Source organism: Vidua macroura, chromosome 1, assembly GCF_024509145.1.
Source record: "Vidua macroura isolate BioBank_ID:100142 chromosome 1, ASM2450914v1, whole genome shotgun sequence".
In the NCBI taxonomy this organism is placed as follows: Eukaryota; Metazoa; Chordata; class Aves; order Passeriformes; family Viduidae; genus Vidua; species Vidua macroura.
In genome coordinates this window covers 104,154,874-104,177,475 of record NC_071571.1, presented here as the reverse complement: position 1 = coordinate 104,177,475, position 22,602 = coordinate 104,154,874, and the positions used below count along the sequence as shown (strand labels likewise).

The 22,602-nt window shown below is 37.9% G+C and overlaps 2 long non-coding RNA genes across 3 annotated transcripts; one reads left to right on the top strand and one right to left on the bottom strand.

The window, feature by feature from the left end:
- Positions 1–308: 308 nt before the first annotated feature.
- Positions 309–17,474, bottom strand: LOC128817578 (uncharacterized). 2 transcript variants are annotated; one of them, XR_008440239.1, is made up of 4 exons: positions 17,413–17,474; positions 16,699–16,953; positions 3,474–3,552; positions 309–455 (listed from the first exon to the last, which is right to left on the bottom strand). It is a non-coding gene; the product is annotated as an uncharacterized LOC128817578 (long non-coding RNA). The 2 variants fall into 2 exon arrangements; XR_008440238.1 differs by lacking the exon at positions 17,413–17,474 and adding an exon at positions 17,297–17,386.
- Positions 17,475–17,725: 251 nt separating this feature from the next.
- LOC128814670 (uncharacterized) lies at positions 17,726–22,196 on the top strand. The gene is made up of 3 exons (XR_008439458.1): positions 17,726–17,819; positions 20,176–20,429; positions 22,097–22,196. It is a non-coding gene; the product is annotated as an uncharacterized LOC128814670 (long non-coding RNA).
- Positions 22,197–22,602: the final 406 nt, after the last annotated feature.

Sequence of the window (22,602 nt, the reverse complement as noted above, 5' to 3'; positions counted from 1 at the left end):
TGCAGATTGGAGGTCCAAATGTCAATGAGAGGAGGGCAGGGGAGAAAGAAAGAAAGTCAAAACTCACCTATCAATAAGGCATATATATATATATATATATATATATATATATATATATACACGTGTGTGTGTGTGTGTGTGGTGTGTGTGTACTTGGCCATGAAGGGCACAGAGGATGCAGAAACATGAAAATGAGTGTCTTAACAAAAAATGCAGATTATAACATGGACATGGCAAGTCTGTATACATTTGATCTGAAATACACCATGTTAAAAGACCTTGTATAAAACGATATTAAGTATTCATTTTTTGAAATGCATTTTTTGTAAAAATGCAACTTTCTGATGTGTGGACTGCTTGCCTTAGCCTCTGCAATGCTTTCCTGTCCACTCTCATTGTTACAAGGACTGGCCCCTCCAGAACTCTGTGGGATTCTTGAGAATATTTCAGGCAACCTGAAAACATATTACATAAGGTACAAATGTGTTCACCATACTGTTATGTTCTACAACAAATTATTGTTGCCTATCCTTCAAATGAGTTACCTTTGTAAACCAAGTACAAACCACCATCATACATGGTAATTCAAGAAGCTCCTTTTCATTCAGAAATAATTGCTACTAACAGGCCTCCTTAGTGTAATTATTTACCATAACATCTCTTGTTTACTTGTGCTGTGCAGCAGATCACATTTATGATGAAGTAACAAATCACGGGGATTTTATTTTCTTTTTGCTGTTTATATAGACACCAGAATGGCTATAAAACCTAATATGGCTGAAAAAGTAGGACAGAGACTTTTCCATATTAACATTCATTCATGTCATGGAATTCTGCACTAGCATTATACTGTCCATGACAGGTGACACAGTAACAAGAAATTTCAGTGAAATTTTTAAATTCTTAGACAGATCTCTATATAAAAGACTAGTGCATATTACAGAAGTATATGATTTTTTTTCTGTAAGCTAATAACTGGGAGACATGTACTGAAAGTGTCATCTAGTATTCACAGAGTGAGTGAATTTGGCATTTTTCTGATTATTGGATTTCCTTACTTACTAGTTTTGATTGAAAGGCTAATTTTCCCAAATTATACTCTCTGCTTTTACAATTTTCACCTTCAGTTTCATACTGAAATTAATTTTGTATAAGGAATCCAATTGTACTGAATTGAAAAGTCATAAAAATCTAAAAAATTGTGTGCATTCATAAAAATATCACACTTTTAGATACAATTTTTTTAGGCTCCTTGAAGACTCAGAGAAATTGCTGGCATATTTGAGAAAGCTGTGAATCTTTTTCTTTTTTTTTTTTTTTAATAGGATAAAACACACTTGTAGAACAACGAAATGAGGGCTTTTGAGTATGCATAATACACATTACAAGTCATTAGTTTGAAAAGTGCCTGCCACTGATGGAGGGCTGCAACTTTGCTATCTATAATAATTTTCCCCATTGTTCTGACAGACTTAATCTGCTCACATCTGATATGAAAGCAGTATCAGAAAAGATAGGTATCAAGAAACACAGCAAATTAAAGAAAAGTATATGCAAACATTCAATTTAGCTGTCTGTCATCTGTCTGATAGCAGTTAATTTACTGTCTATGTGTTACAGAGCAGAAAACAACATATCCTGTGCAGTCTGATGCATTTTTGGGGCAGAATCCAAGAGTATGTCATCACTAGAGAATGTGCCCTTTCCAGAACTGCCAATAAAATAAGACATATCTGAACATGTAAACAAACATGGTTGTGTTTTTGCAGGGAATTGAGGGCGGGTTCTAGCTGATTACTACATTGTTGGCAGTGCTATGTTGAAGTCATGGGTGGATGCAGTTATGGACCACAGCTTCTGAGAAATATGTTCTTTTACTTCCTAGGCAAAATTTCCTTGTATCTGTAGAAGTTTGGATGAAAAAACAAAGTATGTAAAGGCAGTTATAATTAGTTCAAATATCATTGCTGACTATAAAGAAAGGCACTTTTCTCTGGCTTCTTACCTGAGATGAGGAAAGTGACTGTATGTGAATGAAAAGAGTATCACTAGCTTGATCATTTTTACCTGGAAGACTTTACAGATGCTATTTACTGGAAAAACATGTTTTGTTTTTCTTTTTTTAAATGACTGTTGGAGTTAAATATAAACCTAATAAACTTTTTCTGGGTAAAATTTGAGAATATCTACAAACCTATGCACAATACTGCCTCCTACTTTAACTTCAATGATGCACATATTTGCACGTACAGATGCTTGTGCCCCTACTTTGGTCCTGCTTACTTTACCAGTACTGGGTCTGATAAGGTATAGTGATAGTATATACTCTCAGTGCTCTGTTGTCATTACATGTCTTGCACATCCACAATTCCAGGATGGTAGAGAATTTTCTACATTACCTCTCTGCCATGGATAACAGCACTTAAGTCTCGGTTTGAGCCCACAGAGAGCTTACAAAAAAGATTAGGTAAAACAACTTTGCTTGAAGGGGATGCCTTTGAAACACAAATATCTTGTCAGTATTCTTTTAATCTCTCAGCTCACTTCTTTCAGCTCCTGATTCTGCCCTCCTCTTTTCACCCTAACATGAAAATCCTAGCCAAAAATGGTTGTTTCAGAAAAATAATGACAATTACTACAAAAGATAATCCAGATCTCTCTTGGTGCTATAATTTTTGTGTGAAGAAGGCAAACATTCAAATCCCAACTTCCTTTTAGCATTTCCTCAGTAAGTCACTGGCACCTGCAGTATCTTGTCTCCTCCTTATTTTTGCATGCAACATTTTACAATCACATGCACAGTGACCTAGTAAAAAATTTTTTTTTGTAAGACCCTTCTCCACGCAATGGAGTATGATTTTCCTGCTGCTCATCCACATCTCTGCTGCATGTCAGAAGACATATGGCACTCATGTTGCTTTTTGCCTGGGTAGTCTTTTCCAAAATTGCCTATATATCTTTGCTCTGCATGATGTTTCTTATTTCTTATAAGTGTGAAGGGAATTCACTGCTTTCAAATTCCCAGTTTGAATCAATGTTGCATTTTGCAAGGGTTTTGGCATATTTTATCATCTTGGCCAGCAAAATTGAAAGGTGGCTTAAAATGATTATCTCCTTTCCCTTCTTTTATTTATCTGCTTTTCTATTATTAGGTTTTTGATACTAGATTACCTGCTTTTATGGATTTTTTTCTAACTCTTCACACTTCACATCCTCCAAAAGGTGGAAAAGGCCCTTTTCACTAAATCCTGTAAGTCCCACTTGTTTTTGTCACCACTTTCTCCTGGTTAGTTATTTAACACCCCTGCTCTAACATCTTCTTTCAGTTTGTTATTTTGCAGTCTTCTTTTCAGACCAACCATAGCATCTTAGTCAAAAATCTTCACTTCCTATTTGCCTGCAGTGGTATGGCTCATTCTTCAAATTCCATTAGTAGTTTCAGTCTTGGTTTTTAGCTCTCTTTCAAAGCTCACCTTCACTCTGACTTGCAAATCACTTTTCTCCTCCTCTTCTTCTAATGAGAAACCCTGCTCTTCATGGAGAATTCAATTCCTGTTAAGCAAGGAAAAGAAGCTGTCGATAATATGGTGGCCCTTATGGGTACTAATGAAGGAAGGTTATACTCATTCACATATACAAAGAAACTACAGGGTCAAACATAGTGGAAAATTATGACATTTCCTACTCCAGAAAAAATACACTGAAGGCAGAGAAAAAAGTCGGGTGGAATTTTCCTAAGGTTTGAGCGTGCAGGTATTGCATTTTTGTCTATGGCTGTATCTGTACATATCTCTAGCTCTTCCCCTACTGACAAAATATCCTTTTTCTCCATGTGTCCCAGCTTACACAGCAATTTGAGTTTTTACTTCTACAAACCACAAAGGCAAGAGTGGTGAAGACATAAGGTTTTTCAACCCTGAAGCCACTAACTACCAATCATATTAAAACAAAGCTCTAAGACATGCAATAAACATGTTCTAGTTTTGTTGTAACAGCATTTGGAATACAATGCAGGATTAAGGTTCTGAGGAAAAGGGAAATATTTCTAAGATTTCTTGGCATTCTTAGCAGAAATTGAACATGGGACAAAAGAAAGAGATCTTTCTGTTTTAACATTAAAGATGTTGAATGTTCAACCTACAATTAAGGAAAGAAATCACAGTGAGGAGGTACATGAGGGCTTAAAAAATTATGGCTCTGAATTGTCATACTATGTTGAATATTAATAACACTGACAACTAATGCATGTATGTTCATGCATATAGGTACATAAGTGTGCATATTCACAGATTAATGCTATTCAGGTTTGGCCTTGATTGGTTGATGGCTTACTGGAATGAATACTGCATTTTTATAACCAAAATTTCAAACATGGGACCCAAAGGAGGTACTGAATCACAGTCTGTGGGAAAAACTAGTTTTGCTGTTTTGCAGGTTTTCCTTCAGTTTTGTTGAACCCTGTTTAGTTCATGTTGCTGTTATGAGGAAATGATTGTTTATATCTCTCATCTTGTGTGTATTGGAAAATTGGCAGCACTACTTTGTAATTCATCACTTATTGTGAGTCAGGGGACAATGTATTTTCAACTTCAGGGCAAAGGATTATACAGACTCATAAAAGTAAAATATCACATCCCTTTGAGCTGAATCAACTCAATAACAGAGATCTTATACAACTTTATAATAATATGCAGCAGAATTAGCAGGTTCTCATAGCCCTTAAGTTGTATAAAAGATTTTTTCTTTTATCTGTTTAGATTTTATTCAGCCAGCTGATGAGTCATGGTCAGAAACATCCCATGTGAAAATGAAGCTTTCTGAGAGAGCAGTGCTTGGCGATGGGAGATAGAACCAACTTAGCTATTTTTTACTTTAAGTTGCTGTGTGTTTGCATTCAACTCCACACAGTGACAAAGCCAAGATACAGTATGCAGCAATGACACTGCTCTTTAAAATTCACAAAGCAATTAGGCAGTATTTGTATTGTCTGCAAACTGTAAAGTAATGTACAGTATGTAAATGTACGCAGACAAGGTTTCACCCTATGTAATTACCTTACTCAAGAGCAAGAGTTTGGCACTTTGCAAAGCCCAGTTGACATTTTGTCAATGCATTACCCATCACATAATTTTCATAAACTTGAAAATATTTCAAGTTCCTAAGGGAAGTTAATATTAAAGACATATCAAGCAGTCCATCTTGAACCTTGAATTTTCTATCTTGGCATGGGTGACCAGCTGGTTTGGGAAGCACAGAACTTACTACTCCTTCATCTGAATGGCATATTAATGTTGTAAGCTAATTCATTATGTGTCATAAGCTAATTATAGTCTACTGAAGTAGATGTTTAATAAATATGAAATTTATTGAATTTAATTTTCAATAATGGTCGAATATTAAATATTCAATTTTGATTGTCAATTATTTAAAGGAAAGAACAATATCTTTGTACAATATTTATGTTGCAAATCATTAGTAGGTGCTAGCAAATACCCACAGTTCAAATGAATGAAGTTTCTGAGATTTGAAGAGTTACAATTCAAGCTAATGGCAATTATGATTCAGGAAATGTGTATTACAGGCAAACGTTAAGTTTTCTCTTTAATGACGCATACAACAATAGAAACAATATTATTACTTAGATAGCTCTGACAAATCTAACGAGAATCTCATGTCTGGAAAAGAAATTACACAACTCCCCTTCATATTGTTTCCTTTAGGTGAAGGAAAAAAGTTTAATTCTGTTCTAATTTTTTTTTTCTCTCACTTTCTATGCTAAGTGGAAATGGAAATCACAAGACCTGTTTTCTTCCTGCAAACACAGTGTACTGTTTCTTACTTCATATGTTGGTAGCGTGAGTGGAAGAAATCCAACATCCTCTCCACCAGCATGCAAAGCAAGTTTATTTCTTTCTCATTCACTGTCCCTGCCAAGTTGATTGTAAAGGATAGAAATATATTTTTAAAAAAATCCTTTAACTTTCATCCTATAACATTTTTTCAGTAGATCTAGTCACATACATGTAACAAAGTTACTTAAATTATTTTTATAATTAATAATTATCTTTTTTATTTACATTTGAAACCATTGTTGTTCTTAGCAGAGTTTTGAAGATTCTGGTAAAAGATTTTATCTCTTTTTCACCCATACCTGACATTCATAGGAATGTTTAATGAAGTAGGGAACAAAGTAGCCCTGGCTCCCAGCTGCTCTCTGTGTTGCTCTTGTCAGTGCTTTCTGAGCCTCTATTAAGAAACAGCTGAACTTAGCGAAACCTGCAGCTACCAGCAAGGTTTTAGCAACCTCTTTCTTGGAGTTAGCCATTAAACTGAGGAAGATGTTGGCCACTGGGGAGAAATAAGAACCTCTGTGTACACGCACCTATGTGCCCCTGTGCATAATAAATAACTTGGCATAAAAAAGCCCTCCACACATTTCCTCTATCTCTCAAGTGCAAGCAAAGCTATCTTTGAGACAGAAAGTCTCTAGGCTGCATTAACATTTTAAGTCATCCTGTCACTAATGGAAAAGAAACAGCCAAGCAAAGGCCTCTTCTGTTTTGTCACAAAAGCATAAGGCACTGAGTATGCTGGTGGAAATTACCATAACTGCATATTACTGAGCCAAAAATAACAGAAACTCTTCATTTTACATCCCATCTGACTTTAATATAAGCAGCTCAGGTTTCTGTAGGGATTATACTTTGTTTAGTCTCTGATAGAAAGCTAGTATTTAAGTAAATAGTAACCAGAAGGATGTCAATCACTTTCACCATAAAATAGTGCATGGCAAGCTAAATCAGGAAATTCTTTGCTGCTCACTGAAAACTCTGGCCGACTTTTTGTGATTTCTCTTGTTAATAAAATAGTGATTGAAATAATCTTGTGTTCAATTAACTGTGACATCATGAAAGATCTTTAATAAAAGAAGAAAATGAAGTACCATACTAAAGGTCATAAATTTTCCAAATATAGGTACTTATATTGAGCATTAAGTGTCTGTTAACATGCTGCTCTGAGACCATAAGCCCATGCACACATGCTCTTCTGTAAAGAGCAGCAAAAGGACATTTTGCAGCACAAATTCATATTAGTCTGAGATAAAAAAGCAGAGCTATTTTATAATGCTTGCTTGTGTAGCCCAACCCAAATTACACCCTAACTTTTCTTTAACAAGGTTCAGAGAGTTTCTCACCCTTTTCTGTTTCCCTCCTTGATTCCAGGGAGTGCTGGAGGCCTTGGACACAGAGAACTCTCACAGCAGCTGCAATATCAAGGGGCTGAAGGAGGCAGGAGGGCAGGTGAGGAAAGCATTAAGGTTTTGTCTAAGGCATGAAACATGTGGGCCATTAACTGTGCTGGCAGCAAGGAGTTGATTGTAGGAAGGAGAAGGGTTTAGACCTGGACTGGTTTTAATCTTACAGTATTAATAACAAAACATTTTACCCACAGACACTTCTTTTGGTGCTCTTGTGCTTCTTTCTACAAGGTTCACATTGGTTATGTCTACACATAAAATATATTGCAAGTATATTACTTCAGCTCACTGGTTTGTCTCCACCAGTTAGACCATCAAAATCTTAAATTCTCACTCAGCTTAGCACATTCAAGGAAGTCCCTACAAATTCTCCTGGCAAAACCCATGGTGTTGCCAGGGCAAGCAGTGTCAATATTAGAAGAGCTTGTTATAAGGTTTCATCATGAACCATGGATAATTTGTTGAGAAGGGAGCACATGTCACATTAGCCAAGACCAAGAGGAGAAGGAAGGTGAGAGGTCAGGCTTTATTTGGCCAATGTGAACTGACTCAATAATAAGAGAGCTGAGTTAGCCAGCTGCTCACAGATGAGAATAAACCTGAGCCTCTGCTTCTCTGGGACCTGAAGTACCCCTGTAACACTATTATTTCCCACAGCTAATATTTACAGGGCCTGTGTACTCACAATTTACAGGTGGTAGAAGAATGAGGAGCACAGCCACAAGCAAGCAATGATTTTTGATAGACATACATTTTGTTTGAGCTCTGATAATAAATCACATATCTCCTATTAGAACATTCTCCTGGATGGTAGTGAGGCATTCAGAATTATTTCAGCCTGTGCAGAACATGAGGATATATTAATTTTATTAAACAGATCCAAGAACTTCCCAGAAGAATGAAGTACCTCTATATTCTCCTTTCTGAAGTTCAAGGGAGCAAGGAAAACAAAAGGTAAATTCTTCCTTTAGAGTGTTAGGATGCAGGTCTCATTAGGTCTCTTGTGGAAGCTGTCCCAGAACTGCGTTTCTTTCCTCACTCTCAGCCTGAAATCTGAGTAACCCTCTCTGCAAAATCTTTGTTGAATCTAAAACAAAACCACTACCTTCTGCTAAAATTTATACTTGGTAGAAAAAATAGGTTGTGATGCAAGTATCTGAATGCCATTTCTTAAACGTTCTTTTCCTTGAACAATGTCTGTTTTATAATGGCCTCTGAATAATCTAAGAATAACAATCTTTGTTTTTCAATATAACATTCAAACATCTAAAACATTGCTTAAGTTACAAATTAGGTACAGCAGGTTCAGCAGCACTCAGGAGGCCAAGGTTGCTGTGTGTAACTTCTGAAATTATACCAGGAAGGAAATCTGCAGTTTCACCCTGAGAGATCACAGGACTGTCTCATGTTGTGTCTGAGCCTTGGAAACAAGAGCTGGGATGTTACAGAACTGTGTTGAAAAGAAATTAAACCTTACATATAGACATTCTCCCTAAGAGAGAACTTTATGCATCATCAAAGAGCTTGCTGTTAAATGCAGAGTCTGAAATGCTTCTGAGCTAAAGAACTACTTTCTGCTGAAACTATTGTACATGAAACGACTATGAACCTGCATATAATTAAAATCATGAATTGCAAGATGAATCATATTTTGGTAATGAGTAGCTTGGTAGAAATATTATCATGTAAAAGGATATGCAGGATATTGTCCCAGTATTTTCCAGCAAACCAATATACATAACTTTCATGCAATTATGAGGCAACAATACAAATTTTTTGGGCTGTAAATTTTAGTTTTAGCTTTCATTTCACAATCTGTTCTTCAGAGGTCTTTGCAGTGTAACAGTGTTTTGCCCTGAACACAGAATAAAATTTCCGCTACTAGCAAAAGCTAGTAAATTATTTATAGGACTATTCTGCAATTAGTTTTCAAGGTTTTTAATTACAAAAATCAGTTTCTACAAATAAAGGCTCTTTTTTTTTTTTTTTTTTTTTTTTTTACTTTGATGAGTGAAAGACTGAAATAATCAAGTTACATGATTTATCAAGTCTTCCTTAATATTTCCCCTTCATCATCTTACCATTGCTCAATGCTATTTGCCAACAATTTCCAGTTAGAAGATTGTGCCAACGACTTCTGGCGCTTAGTGGTTGTGGAGACTACTTTGTGTTACTACATTAACAAGTGGCTTCAGCAGTTGTCACCTCCTTGGAAACACCAGACTGCAAAAATAGCTGGATCTTTTGTGTTGTTCCAGCTCCGCCTTATGCAGGATTTCCTTCCACGACAGATTCAAGTTGGTCATTTTCCTCATGGGACTTTTTAGCAAAAAAAAAATACAGGACCCTACAAGGCTTTCTGATTATAACTTGATCAAGAAACCTCCCCTGGTAGCATCCAATAATTTTGTCATTCCATTTTCTCAGATGAAGGGAATCTATCCTTATCTGTCTGGATAAAAATGTGCATGCTTCTATGATTCTCACATAGGGTCTAAGCATAGAAAGCCCTGACAAAGCTGCCTGGGGAAAACTTATTTGACATCAATTCTTGTTGCGCAGCCATGCTCTTGGTTTCAGAAATCTTGCCCCCTTGTTATGGGTCTTACCTGCTTTCACACGACTATTCAAATACATAAAATCTGAAGAAATACCAAGCTGAATGAGAGCAAAGAGCCATCTAGAGTGCACAGCTGGGAAAATGCAGAAAGGTAAGGCACACATAGCAAGGCCTGTGTACTTACAGCTTCCAGGCAGCAACACTCTCAAGATTTCAAAGGTAGAGTCTGCATTGAAAAGGTGCATTTAACCTCTTTTGAAACACCTGGGATCCAGCAGAAGTCCTGATTTAAGTAGCTCCTCTCCTTGCTCATTAACTGACTGCATAATAAACTCTTGAGACTCATGAGATTGTGTCACTGAACAGGAGATGAGCAGTTAAGTAATGTTACTTAAAAACAATTTTTTGACCAAACAAGGCAGTGAGATTGATGGAAGCATAAGAAGATTTGTGTCATCATGGCTGGTACAGAATAAAGACAGTATATTCATCTATCTTTATCTTCTTTATCTGTACCTTCAGCTAACAGAAGTAGGGATTATCAGATACTACTGGCATCACACAGGCAAAACACTCACTTAGCATTTAGCCTACACACTTATTTTTTCAAGAATATAGAGGATCCTTGTGTGAAAAGAAATCTAGGGACACTTCATGTTTGCTTTTGCAAATAGATTAGCAATAGTCATTTTCATGGCCTTTCAGAATGTTATTTTTGACAGTACACCGCTAACGATTGTGTTATAATTAATGTTCTTTCCTACGACTTATCACATTAAACTGAAATATTTAATTATGGATATGTTTAATATGCCATGAATTATTATGCAGTATTTTATTTTATAATATTGATTCTTAATTACTCTTTATTCTACATTCCTTCATTAAGTATAATTATACATGTTAACAGTGGAAAATAAATTTTTCCCTTTGTGAAGGGCAGCTGTCTTGTATTTTCACCTTTTCTTTGCCCACATTTAAAAATTGCAGATTAGTCCATACAATATACAGTACAACACCGTCAGCATGCTAAGAGCAGTAGCTATTCTTTAAAGCGTATCCCATCTGTCTACTTAAGTGTTGAATACCAGCAATTTTAGCCTTATGTAGACATTTAAAAAGCAACAGTACAATAGTTCAAAGGTACGCCTTAAGAAATTAAAGTGTTTCAGTCTGGAAAATAAAATACTGTCAACTGCACATGTAACTTGTTGGACAGGAATGGGGATTTAGTACGAATGACCAGATGATTTCTCAGCTACTAATGTATCTTCACCAGATCCTTATAGTCTAAAATAATGCACCTTAATCTTTAATAATTAATCATAAGCATCTTGAATTTTTAAAGATACATACATATGTACATACACACATACATAAATAATACAAATGTTACTGAAAGAGCCTAGCACTGCAAACTGTCTGTAGTTTTTCTGATAGGATAGCATAAAAATGCCATGAATGGAAGGGTCAATGTCATTTCACCTTTTTGAAGACCTGATCTAAAGCTCAACAGATTCTTTGGAAGTCATCTTAGAATATTCCAAATACTTAGTTATGTTAGCAATTATTTTGGTTAATAGATCAAGTTAAAAAATTCAGATAATGCTTGCCATTTAAAGCATTTGTATTATATAATGTTTATCCATCTGTGAGTAAAAGCTATTCTGCATTAAAGCTTCTTCAGTAAACCTTTACTTTTCAAATATTTCTTTTCAGATAGTGCAAGGGACTTACAAATCAGCCAACAAACCTGAGCACACAGATAAACATATATAAACTCATATACATTACTCATATCATATAGTCAAATCATTACTGCATCTTAAGTGCTTTGGCATACCACAGGATTGTTGTCATGCAAGCCTGAGTGAAACATAATAACAGAATAAGTAAAAACAGCCTAAGTTGATCACTTAATTTCTTGATTAGCTATTGAACATCCTTGTAATAAGGATGAGAAAATGAGTAATTAATGTATCAGAAGAACAATCTCCTGATTTGCTTCTTTCCACATCACTATAAACACCGCTAATTCCTGCAGAAAAGATGGTTGTTATAAGTCTTGTTGTTAGAGCCATCAAATGTAAGCTTTTATGAATATAATTGTGTTATGTATATTAATATTGCTTCATATATGTTCACTCTACAATGTTGCATCCCAGGTGTGGGTTTAGATTAGGGGTTCTTATTTATGTTAGTTAGCCGAGTCCTGTGTACCCTCGTGTTCTCCCCCCTCACAGTTGTTAGCCCCAGGCTGCCTGCCATTGGAGTGTTCCCCCGTCACTCCTGTGACCACTCCCCAATCCCGTCCTGAGGAGTTCTGTGTCTGTCACCCCGATCCTGCAACCCTGTTCGCCCCGAGGCCCTGTGTCCGCCCCTGCTGTGTTCCTGTTGGTCGCTATAGTACATGTCAGCACCATGGCGTCTGTATTCATTGGGTGGGGGGGCATCTGCCCTCCCTGTAACACTCCCTATATCATCCCGTTCCCCCCCGGTGCCAGCACCATTTCCCCCATGTGGTGTGGGAAGCGCGGGTTGCAACCCCCCACTGCAGCTCTCCGTGACAATAAAGCCTTCCCGCTTTCCTTCGTGGGTGATTTGGACAAATTCCTTCCCTCTTTGCGTCGGACCCTCGCACGGGCGACAGAACCTGTCAGACTCCGACCGGCGTGCCAGCCGCAGCGGCACGCAGGAGAGAAGCGGCAAGCCTGAGCTCCGGAGGGAGGAGCACTGAAAGGCACCGGAGCTGCCCGGAGCCAGGAGAAACAGTGCGACGCCGCACTACAATTCACACTCTAATTCATAATATCAGTGCACATTGATTAAAAAATTAATATTTTTTTAATAAACATTTTCATTAGCATCACCTCCTGCAGAGCATATTTGTCCCATCCAGTAGAAATCCTAACTTTCAGTTACATCAGGTTAAATTGTGTGTTGCATTGCTAAAACACAGTGACTCTGTGCTTTGTTATGCAATCTTTCTAATACTATTTGGTTTGAATGCCATTTAAAATGTATGTGCTTTTATTACTGTGAAAATCCATTGTTATTAATGACAATTGTCCACAAGATATCAATAAGTACTAAGAACTCCCACCTCTCTTATTACTTACTTGGCCACTTCCAAGCCAGATAACCATCTCTTTTATAGCTCGAATACTCAGGAATTTCCTACCTGGTTGCTTCTCAGAGCTCCTTAGGAAGGTAATGAGCAAGAGCTGGGTAGCAATCAGAGGCACCTGTCTGCCACACAGAGCAGCTAATGGTTCCCTCTCGACTGTAGCCTCCTGAGTTGTGGACTGCATTTCCTTCACAGCTCCTGTAATAGGAGCTTCATTGGGTTTTTTCCTGAGTGTTGTGGTTTAGGAATGGTATTTAGTGCCCCCTCCACCAGGACTCCAAAACCACAATGGAATAACACAGTGCCTCCCGCTTGCTTCCCCTCCCCCTCTCTTCTGCCCATGGGTGGCCAGAGAGGAGAACTGGAGGCACAAAAGTCAAAGATGACCAGTTGAGATAACAGTTTACTGGAAACAGCAACGAGATAAGAAAAAGAGTAGTAACAGCAACAATATTTATAATGAAAGCATACAAAAGACCAAGTGTGGAGCTCAACCCACCCACAGCCATGCCACTCAAACTGGTCCCTCTGGCTGGGACCAGCATTACTGCACCGCCCATGCACCAGGCTTGCTCCACTGGAAAGGAATGCCCTGGCAGTAACATGAAATAGCATTGAATAATATTTGGGTGTTGGCCACACCCATATTGTTCCAGGCTCCTCCCCCTCACAGGTACTGCAAAAAATTAACCCTGTCCGTGATTAAAGACCTTGACAATGACTAAGCTCAGCTGGGAAGTATCAGATTAAAAAGCATGTATTATGCTAAAAAAATACTAGCCTTCTTACCTGCATACATTCTCTGAGTTTAAAAGGGAAATTAAGCCTACATTTAATTGACTGTTTCTTGATTGTTAAACCTGCACATGCTATGTTTCAATTTCCGGTGATCATAATTTATAATTTAGCATGGCTTGCTCCTGCGTCAGTAACACAGATTTACTAATGCCAGCATTATACAATTTGTACCACATTTAATTAGGCAATTCTATTTGATTGTTAGCACAGTGCATTTTGTAAAGAGCACAGCACATTAAACTATTGAGCTCCTATTCGACAACCCACCTAGAACTGTTCCATCCAATGTTACAAAATTTATGACTGCAATAAGTGACTTGAAAGAGTCATTAAAAGGCTGTAGATTTCAAAGCTGTGAATGCACTTACACTGCAATGTATAAAATATATGTTCTGGAAGTTCTGAAACAAATGTACATTTCCTCTAAAATCATTATAATATTTTTCTTTCACAGATGTTGCAACTATAAAAGATCTATTAATCTCCAAGAAAGGATGTAGGAGAGGGGAATCCTGGTCAGCGTCTGACAAAGGGAAGATTTTGTGCAGCATGAGAAAAGAAAACGTATTCTTTGTACAAGCTAAATAGATTATTTCACTACTCTTCCAAAGCAGGAATATGTACTTTTTTAAGTAGGTCTAGACATGAGAACCTACAATTATACTTAATTCTATATCTTATTGCACATAATCAATAATGTTTTCAGATAGTGAATATTGTGCTCTTGACCCACTAAAGATTAATCATGTAATATCTGCCCGGGATGTGAGTAAGAAGTCTTTATAGTCAGTGTCATTTATTTTAATGAGGTATTGGTGGGTTTAAAATCAAGGTAAACCTGCTAATAGGATTGTTAAGGTCAATAAAGTTATCCCTGCCTTCAAGCAAACTATGTACTTAATGAGCTGGCTGACTCATATTCTACATCTGAAATTTGATATTAAATTGGACTCATGTACATATTTCATCAATGTTTCTTAAGGGCTTATGTACATTTTAAAATTATTACAACTAGAAATTATTGTGTTTTGGGGACATAAAACAACTTGCCCTAATATAGAAGAAGGAATAAAAAACTAGAGGGAAAGAGCATTTTAAGAGTCCCCCAGTTGTAAAGTGCCATTATATTGTAACAGATTTTTCTTTTTAAAAATGGTTCAAATGTAACAATATCTTTCTATATTTTTTCCAAAAAGATTTTTTTTCCTTCCAGCATGAAAGCCACTATTGACATATTGCAGCTGTGTTTCCACTTTTACATGAGTATTCTGCTATGTCTTTTTTTTATCTCTTATTTAAAATCCTTTGTTACTGCAGTTATCAGTTATGTGAGAAAGTGAGTATTTTTGGGGGTTTGTGGTGTTTTTTAAAGATGTGATTCATTCCTCACCATAAGAGGGAAAGCCTTGGAAGCACTGATTTCAATTCCAAAACCAAGGGAGACAGAATAAGAATCTTTGTCTCTTTGGGAGCAGGCTATGGAGGTAGCAGCATGGCCTCCTGTGCTGCAATGTATATGCTTGAGCAAGGGCAGAGGAAGGAGACAGACTAAGAGGAAACAAAAAGAGAAAAGGTATAAGGATTAAGAACTGGGCAAGATGCAAGACTTAGGAGTCAATAAATGGAGGTGATACTTGAAGTGGTGGACTTTCCTCTTTCATGACTCGAAGGAAAACCATCAAGTAAATAGATATATTGATAGCTAGGAGGGAACAACTGATGTGCACTTGAATTCATCCGAGGCAGAACATATCTTTCCTGAAAGCCTAAACAGACTTAGCCTGAGATACTGGAGCTATTAAAAGTATCATTGTACAAGCTGACAGCTGGGTAACAGCTTTATAGCCAGACTGGCAGAGCTGGCTCAGGGCTTCACAGAAAATGTGGAAAGCTATAAAGGCAAAATTCACATCCTGACAAAAGCAAGGGAAACTCCAGTATTTCTAACAATTTTTACCAAAGTAAATTGATTTCTTTGAAAAAAGCTTTCCTTTTAAGTAAGGCTTCACAGCAGGAGGGAAACAGCACCATGGATTCTGAAACACACATGACATTTTGGATACCTGCACCCAAGTCATTACTACAGGGCTGGTTTTAAAATAAGTTACATTATTCTTCCTCTTGTGGGGAAAGCCCCACACAAACTTAATCTACACAGTGAGTTTCCTACCAGGGATATGCTCAAGTCCCCCAATACAGGCCAAGCAATAATAACATGAGTAATTACTTTTTTCTTGGGAGTTTAAGATGAGAGACCTTTCAGTAAAAGCAACGAGCCTTTCCTGCGATGTAAGTGTTCACAGGACATAATAAAGTTAATTTACTTTCAAAGTTTAATTTTAAAGTGTTGCATTTCAATTTAAACACAGTTTTCCTCTCAGTTATGCTAACCTATTCCAAGTCAGATAATGCTGTTTAAGAATAATCAAATTTCTGGTCCTCTTCATGAGGATTTCCATATGTATGTTGAACAATATAAAATCATTTAATGAAATTATGTTATTTACTTACATTTATTAAAGTCAGTACAACATTGTGGCTTATAAAACAGCAAGGAGAACAAGAAACCTTCTGAAGCAGTTAGAGATAAACATTGATAAGCATGTCACAGCTAATTGTTAAAATTTACTATGTAATTAAGAATTTTTACATACCACAATAGGTCAAAAAACAGGACATCCCAAATTATCAAATCCCAACCATCCCAACCATCAAATACGCTTAAAATCACTTGATGTTTATAATTAAATACCTTTCCAAACAAAGACAAAACCCTATATCTATCCATTGTTAACAGGATGAAATCTGGGTAAGCTAACCAGGCTCCTTCAAGGGAAAAACCATAACCTATACTTGAAGGTGAACTCAAGCTGTGATCAAACTTAGTGAAGTATGACTGGGCAGTCTGAAATAGAAGACAAAAGCATTTCACATTGGATCCTACTTGTAACTTACTTTTAAATTGGCCTTTTTTTCATCTGTTTTTGCCCTGATGCTTTTTATAGTAGAAACTGCAAGAAAACAATGGACAGTAGCCTTTGGTTTCAATATAATGAATTTTCTTCTTATATGCCAGGAAGGACTTTATATTTTGTGTATTCTTGAGACTGTATTTTCAAGGCTTTGAATATTTTGATTTGTGAAAGTTTTTCAAGATTGCAAGATCTGTGATGCTCTGAAAGGATTGATGGTGACCATAGTGACACGTTTCTGAAAGAAAGAGATTGGATGAAAAATACTTCTGGAACATGAAAAACTTCAAGTTGTTCAGTCCCCAACCTGTGTTGGTCCTTGGAGTTATTCTACCCCAGATTCAGGATCCTGCACTTGCCATTGTTGAACCTTATTATGTTTCTCTCTGCCCAGTCTCCAGCCTATCAAGGTCCCACTGAATAGCAGCACAGCCTTCAGGTGTATCAGCCACTACCCTCAGTTTTGTATCATCAGCAACCTTGCTGAGGGTGATTCAATCCCTTTTTCCAGGTCATTGATAAACAAGTTGAATAAGACGGAGCCCAGTATTGAACTGTGGGGAATGCCACACACTACAAACCTCCAAATGGATTCTGCTCCACTGATCATAACCCTCTGAGGTCTGATCTAGACCCTATGAGCTCTGCCTTTAGTTCTTGATCCACCTCACCCTGTCCATTCATTTCTTGAGCTTACCTATGAGGATGTTCTGGGAGACAGTGTCAAAAGCCCTGATGAAGTTAAGGCAGACAACATCCACTGCCCTTCCTTCACTGTCCTATCCTGCCATGAGATCATAGAAGGCTACCAGATTGGTCAAGCATCACTCCCCCTTGGTGAATCCATGCTCACTACAGCCTTCTTCTAAATGCTTGGTAATGATCTCCAGAATGACCTGTTTCATAACCTTTCCAGGGATGGAGTTGAGGCTGACCAGCCAGTAGTTTCCCTTATCCTCCTTCTAGCCCTTCTCAAAGATGGGAGAAACATTGGCCTTCCTCTACAGCACCTCAACATTATCCCAAGATCTTCCTTTTGCTGCTGATATATTTGCAGAAGCCCTTCTTGTTGTCCTTGAGGTATTTTGCCAGTTGCAATTCCAGGTGGGTCTTGGCCTTCCTCATTGCATTCCTGCATATTTTGACAATGTTCCCACAGTGCTCCTACATGGCCTATCCTTTTTGCCACATCCCATAGATTTCTTTCTTGCCTTTGAGATAGGAGGTGTCTGTTCATGCATGCAGGTCTCCTGCTCCTTTTGCCCGATTACTTTATCATGTCTTGACCTTAGAGAAAGTAGTTCTTAAATATTGACCATGTCTCTTGGACACACTTTTCTTCCAGAGCCATAACCCATGGGATTCCATTTAGCAGGTCCTTGAAGAGGCCCAGGTTAGCTCTCTGGAAGTTTAGGGTTCTAGTTCTGCTTATTGATTTGCTTCCCCTGTGCAGGATCCTGAGTTCCACCATCTCATGGTCACTACAGGTGGCCTGCAATAAACATCCACAAGTGTCACTCATATTAGCCTTAATTCTCACCTGTAAACCCTCAAATCATGTGTCTGCCCCAGGGTAGATCTCAATATATTCCAGCTGCCCTTACACATAAACAGCTCACCTCACGTCTCTGTCCTGTCCTTTCTAAAAGTACATAGCCATCCATGACAATACTCCAGCCACGTGAGCAGTCCCACCCTGTCTCTGTAATTGCAATGAGATCATGGCCCTGTGACAGCACATAGGTTTTCAGCTCTTCTTTATTCCCCATGCTGTGTGCATTTGTGTGTAGGCACTTCAGAAAGGTAATCAAGCAACCAGGTTCCCTAGAAAGAAATATAATAACACCAGAACTTTTCCTGCTGTTTTCCTCTGAAATAAAGTTCTGAGGAAATCAAGTTCTGGAGAAATTTACCTCACTCCAGAAGCATTTGCTTCTTAACAGATTTACTTTTTATAAAAATGAGCACATGGAGTTAGACCAAAAAAGCCATTTGCCTCAATATCCTGTCTTAGTGATTGGTATGCTTAGGGAGGTATATATGAGATGGAGAATGCACAAAATATAATATTTCCCCTGGTACTCCATCTTGGTTTTCAGCAATTAGGTAGTGACTTCCTGATCTGGAGATCATATCTACACCATCATTCTCCATCAAATACCATTCAAGAAATCATCCAGTCCATTTCTGCTGAGTTATGGTGGGTTTAACATATGGGAATTGGTGCTAAAGGAACACAGTTTGTGGCCTCATACACCCTACTACCAAAGAGAATGGTCCCACAAGCAAAACAATTCTTCCAGTTTATGAACTTTCTCATGAGTTGTGAAGGAACAGAGTGATGTAAAAGTAAGGAGCCTGTGAAAATGGAGTTTGAAAGAAGGAGAAAAAGTTAAATACTTACAGGTGATTTGCATATTGTATTGCAGTAGGAAAGGCTTAAATAAGGATGAAAACAAGACAGAATGGGAAGGAAAGGCATTTGCTAGAAACAGAAAAACATCATTCAAATTGCTGAAATCATGCACGTTCTAATTAATATAATAAAGGTTTTAAGAAAAATTCAGGCATATCAAATTAAATGGAAACCAGTGGAGACTAAACCAGAATTTGAAGCTAATACTAAAAAGATAAAATTAAAACTAGTACTAAATGCTTCACACACATCAGAAGAAAACCACAGACTTTAGGCAGGGAAGACTGATCATGAGGATATAATACTACACAATTTTTTTGCCTTGACATTCACTGTGGAAATAAGAGAAAGTCCCCTTCTTTAACCTTCTTCTAGTACGCTCTGCAAAGGCCCTGTCTGAAACTGAAGTGGTTGCAGGAGGGCCATGGAACAAAACAATGAAACAAACACTAAAACATCACCAGACCTAGATCATATGCACCCAAGAGCTCTGAGAGATCTCATGAATGAAACAGCTAAATTACTAACAGCACCATCTAACTTCTGCTTTAAGGCTCCCATGGCACCTGAGGACTGGAGTGTAGCATCTGTGGTATCACAGATGTGATATATTTTTAAAAACTCATTTGGGAATCAAGAAACCTCTAAGTCTGCCTTCTTTATTGAGGAAATTACTACAAGTACAAACCAAGTGTAGAATTGGTGGATAAATACAGCCTGCCTGGGAAAAGCTAGTGTGGCTTCAGTAAAGGTGAATATTTACCAAGTCATTGATCAACTTTCATACATACTAGAACTACATATCTTGTTTGCATTTATCCTAAAAAAAAAAAAAAAAAAAAACCGACAGTAGAAGAAAATAGATATAAACAAAATAAATTTGAACACCTTTTTGGTATCTAAGAGTTAGGAAAAAAATTCCCCATAAAATATAGTATACTTTTTAATGTATTTGTATAATTTAATGGAGTAATATTTATCAAAGCTTTTAGAAAAGTTTCCAATCATAGGCAAAATAATAGATCAGATTCTTTTCTGTCCCAGGATATAACCTCATGAAGTTCAACTGGGGAAAGTGCCAAGTCCTTCACCTGGGATAGAACAGCCTGAGGCAGCAGGAGATGCTGGGTGCCATCCTGCTGAGAAGCAGCTTTGTGGAAAAGGCCTTGGAGCTGGACACCCAGTTGACCATGAGCCAGCAATGTGCCCTTGCTGGAAAGAAGGCCATCCTGGGCTGCATTAGACAAAGTGTTGCCAGCAGTTTGGGGAAGGTGATCCTTTCCCTCTGCTCAGTACAGGTGAGGTCCCTTCCTAGAGTGCTGTGTCCAGGTCTGGGCTCCTCAGTGTGCGAGACACATGGACACATGGACATAGTCCAGCAAAGGGCCACAAAGGTAATTAAGGGTCTCCAGCACCTCATGAGTGAGGAAAGGCTGAGAGCAGGGACTTTTCAGCCTGGGTAGGAGAAGGCTCAAGGGGATCTTATTGATATGTAAAAACATCTCAGGGACAGGGTGCAAAGAAGACAGAACCAAACTCTTCAGTAATGTCCAGTGACAGAGCCAGGGGCAATGGGCACAACCTGAAACACAGGAGGGTCCCTCTGAAAATCAGGAAACACTTTACTGTGAGAGTGACTGAGCGCTGACACAGATTTCTCAGAGATGTTGTGGAGTCTCCATCACTAGAGATATTCAAAACCCCTCTGGGCAACTGGCTCTGGGTGGCTGTGCTTAAGCAGGAGAGGTTGCACCAAATGGCCTTCAGAGGTCCATTTCCACATCAGATATTCTGTGATTCTCTGATATCCTTAATGCCAGAAGAAAAGGAGAATGGAAAAGATGCAGAGGGATGATTACCTTCCCAATCCATAAACTTCTTCAGCCCTGGATAAACTGGTATGCATTCATGGCCAGTCTAGTTTTAATTGTTATAAGAAAAAATCCACTCTGAAGGCTGCCAGGCTAGCTTTGGAATGGCATTGCTTTCTCTCTCCCTTTTCTTTCTCTTTTGATCATTCTCTTCCTGTCCTGGCCATCACAAGCAGAGCTATCCTGGTTTCACTTGTGCTGAGAAACCTCAGTCTCAAGATGGGCCTGCTGTAAGAGCCTTTCCAATTTTTTGGGTTAAGAAATTCCTCACCCTTTTCTCCACACTTTATCTTTCTGATTAAAGCTTAAGAGTCTTATTTCATTGAGGTCACCTGAATCTATATAGGTTGCACAGGTCACACATATTACTTTTCATTACCTCTCTGTACTCTAGTGGTTTCCTGACTGAAAGTACTTGCAGGGGAAAATTGGCAGTGCATTACTTTAAAACATGGAAAGTTCATGCTATTACTCAACATTTGTACCAGTCTATCTCCTCTCTGATCAATCTGCCATTATACACTTTTTACTTACTTACTTACTTACTTACTTACTTATTGTTCCTTCTTTTACACAGCCAAATTTTATGTTTATCTGACATTTTTAAACAAGTTTACAGAGGAAATGCAGCTCTAGGTCACAGCTTCTGGTGGGGTATTTTTCATTTTTATCCAGGAAATCTGACTTGAGTTGTTACAATTCCACCTCACAGTTTAACTACTTTGGCTTTAAGAATGCAGAATAACTATCCTGTGTTTCTGCTTTCCTGAAGCATTCAACTGGAGTGAGCTGTTGTAGTTGTGGTGCCTCCAGTCTGCAGCAGCACTCCAGCTGAACTAGTCTGGCCAAGAGGAAATAACTTGAAAGAATTCATAACTAGGATCTGTTTGGCTGATAAATAAAATGTTTTGTTTCTAGTTTCTTTTAAGCTCTCTTTTCAGAAGCAGCCTTCTTGCAATTCTCTAACTATGATTTTAAACAACATTTCAGGCTTGAATCCTGATGTGTTGCTCTTAACACCCTTTTGCCCCTGTGCATGGGCCAGGGATAGAGCTGGCTGTACTTTGTGGCCCAAATCCCTTTCTTCTTCATAGGTGTTACCTGGATCAAGCTCCAGCAATAAAAGGGAGCAGTAAAGACCTGCAGAACAGAGCTGCCCTAAGGCCCCTTCCAACTCAGCATATTCTGTGATCAGATCCCCAGACCTGACAGATACATCAGGAGGGGAGCCAGGCAGAGGGTTCTCAAAATGTGGGGAGGGAAAAAAACAAGGGAATTTCTCATAGGGTTTCTACAGCCATTCTACAAGATTTGCCCCTTACAAACAGTCAGATATTGAGTTGTACAGAGACCTGTGAGGATTTATTGATGCCTGTTCTGAAAGCTTAATAATACCATGACACTTACTATTAAGATGCCTTTTTTTATATCTACTGGTCTTGTCAATTGGTAAACACAAGCATTTTCTTTAAAGTACTTTAAAGTGGAAGTAAAGTGAGCAAGCCAGTAAGTTATTACTTACTTTAAGTAAGTGCAAGGAATTTTATTTTTTATATGTTTCCAGTCTCCAAAATGTGGGATTTTAACGCAAATAAACTGT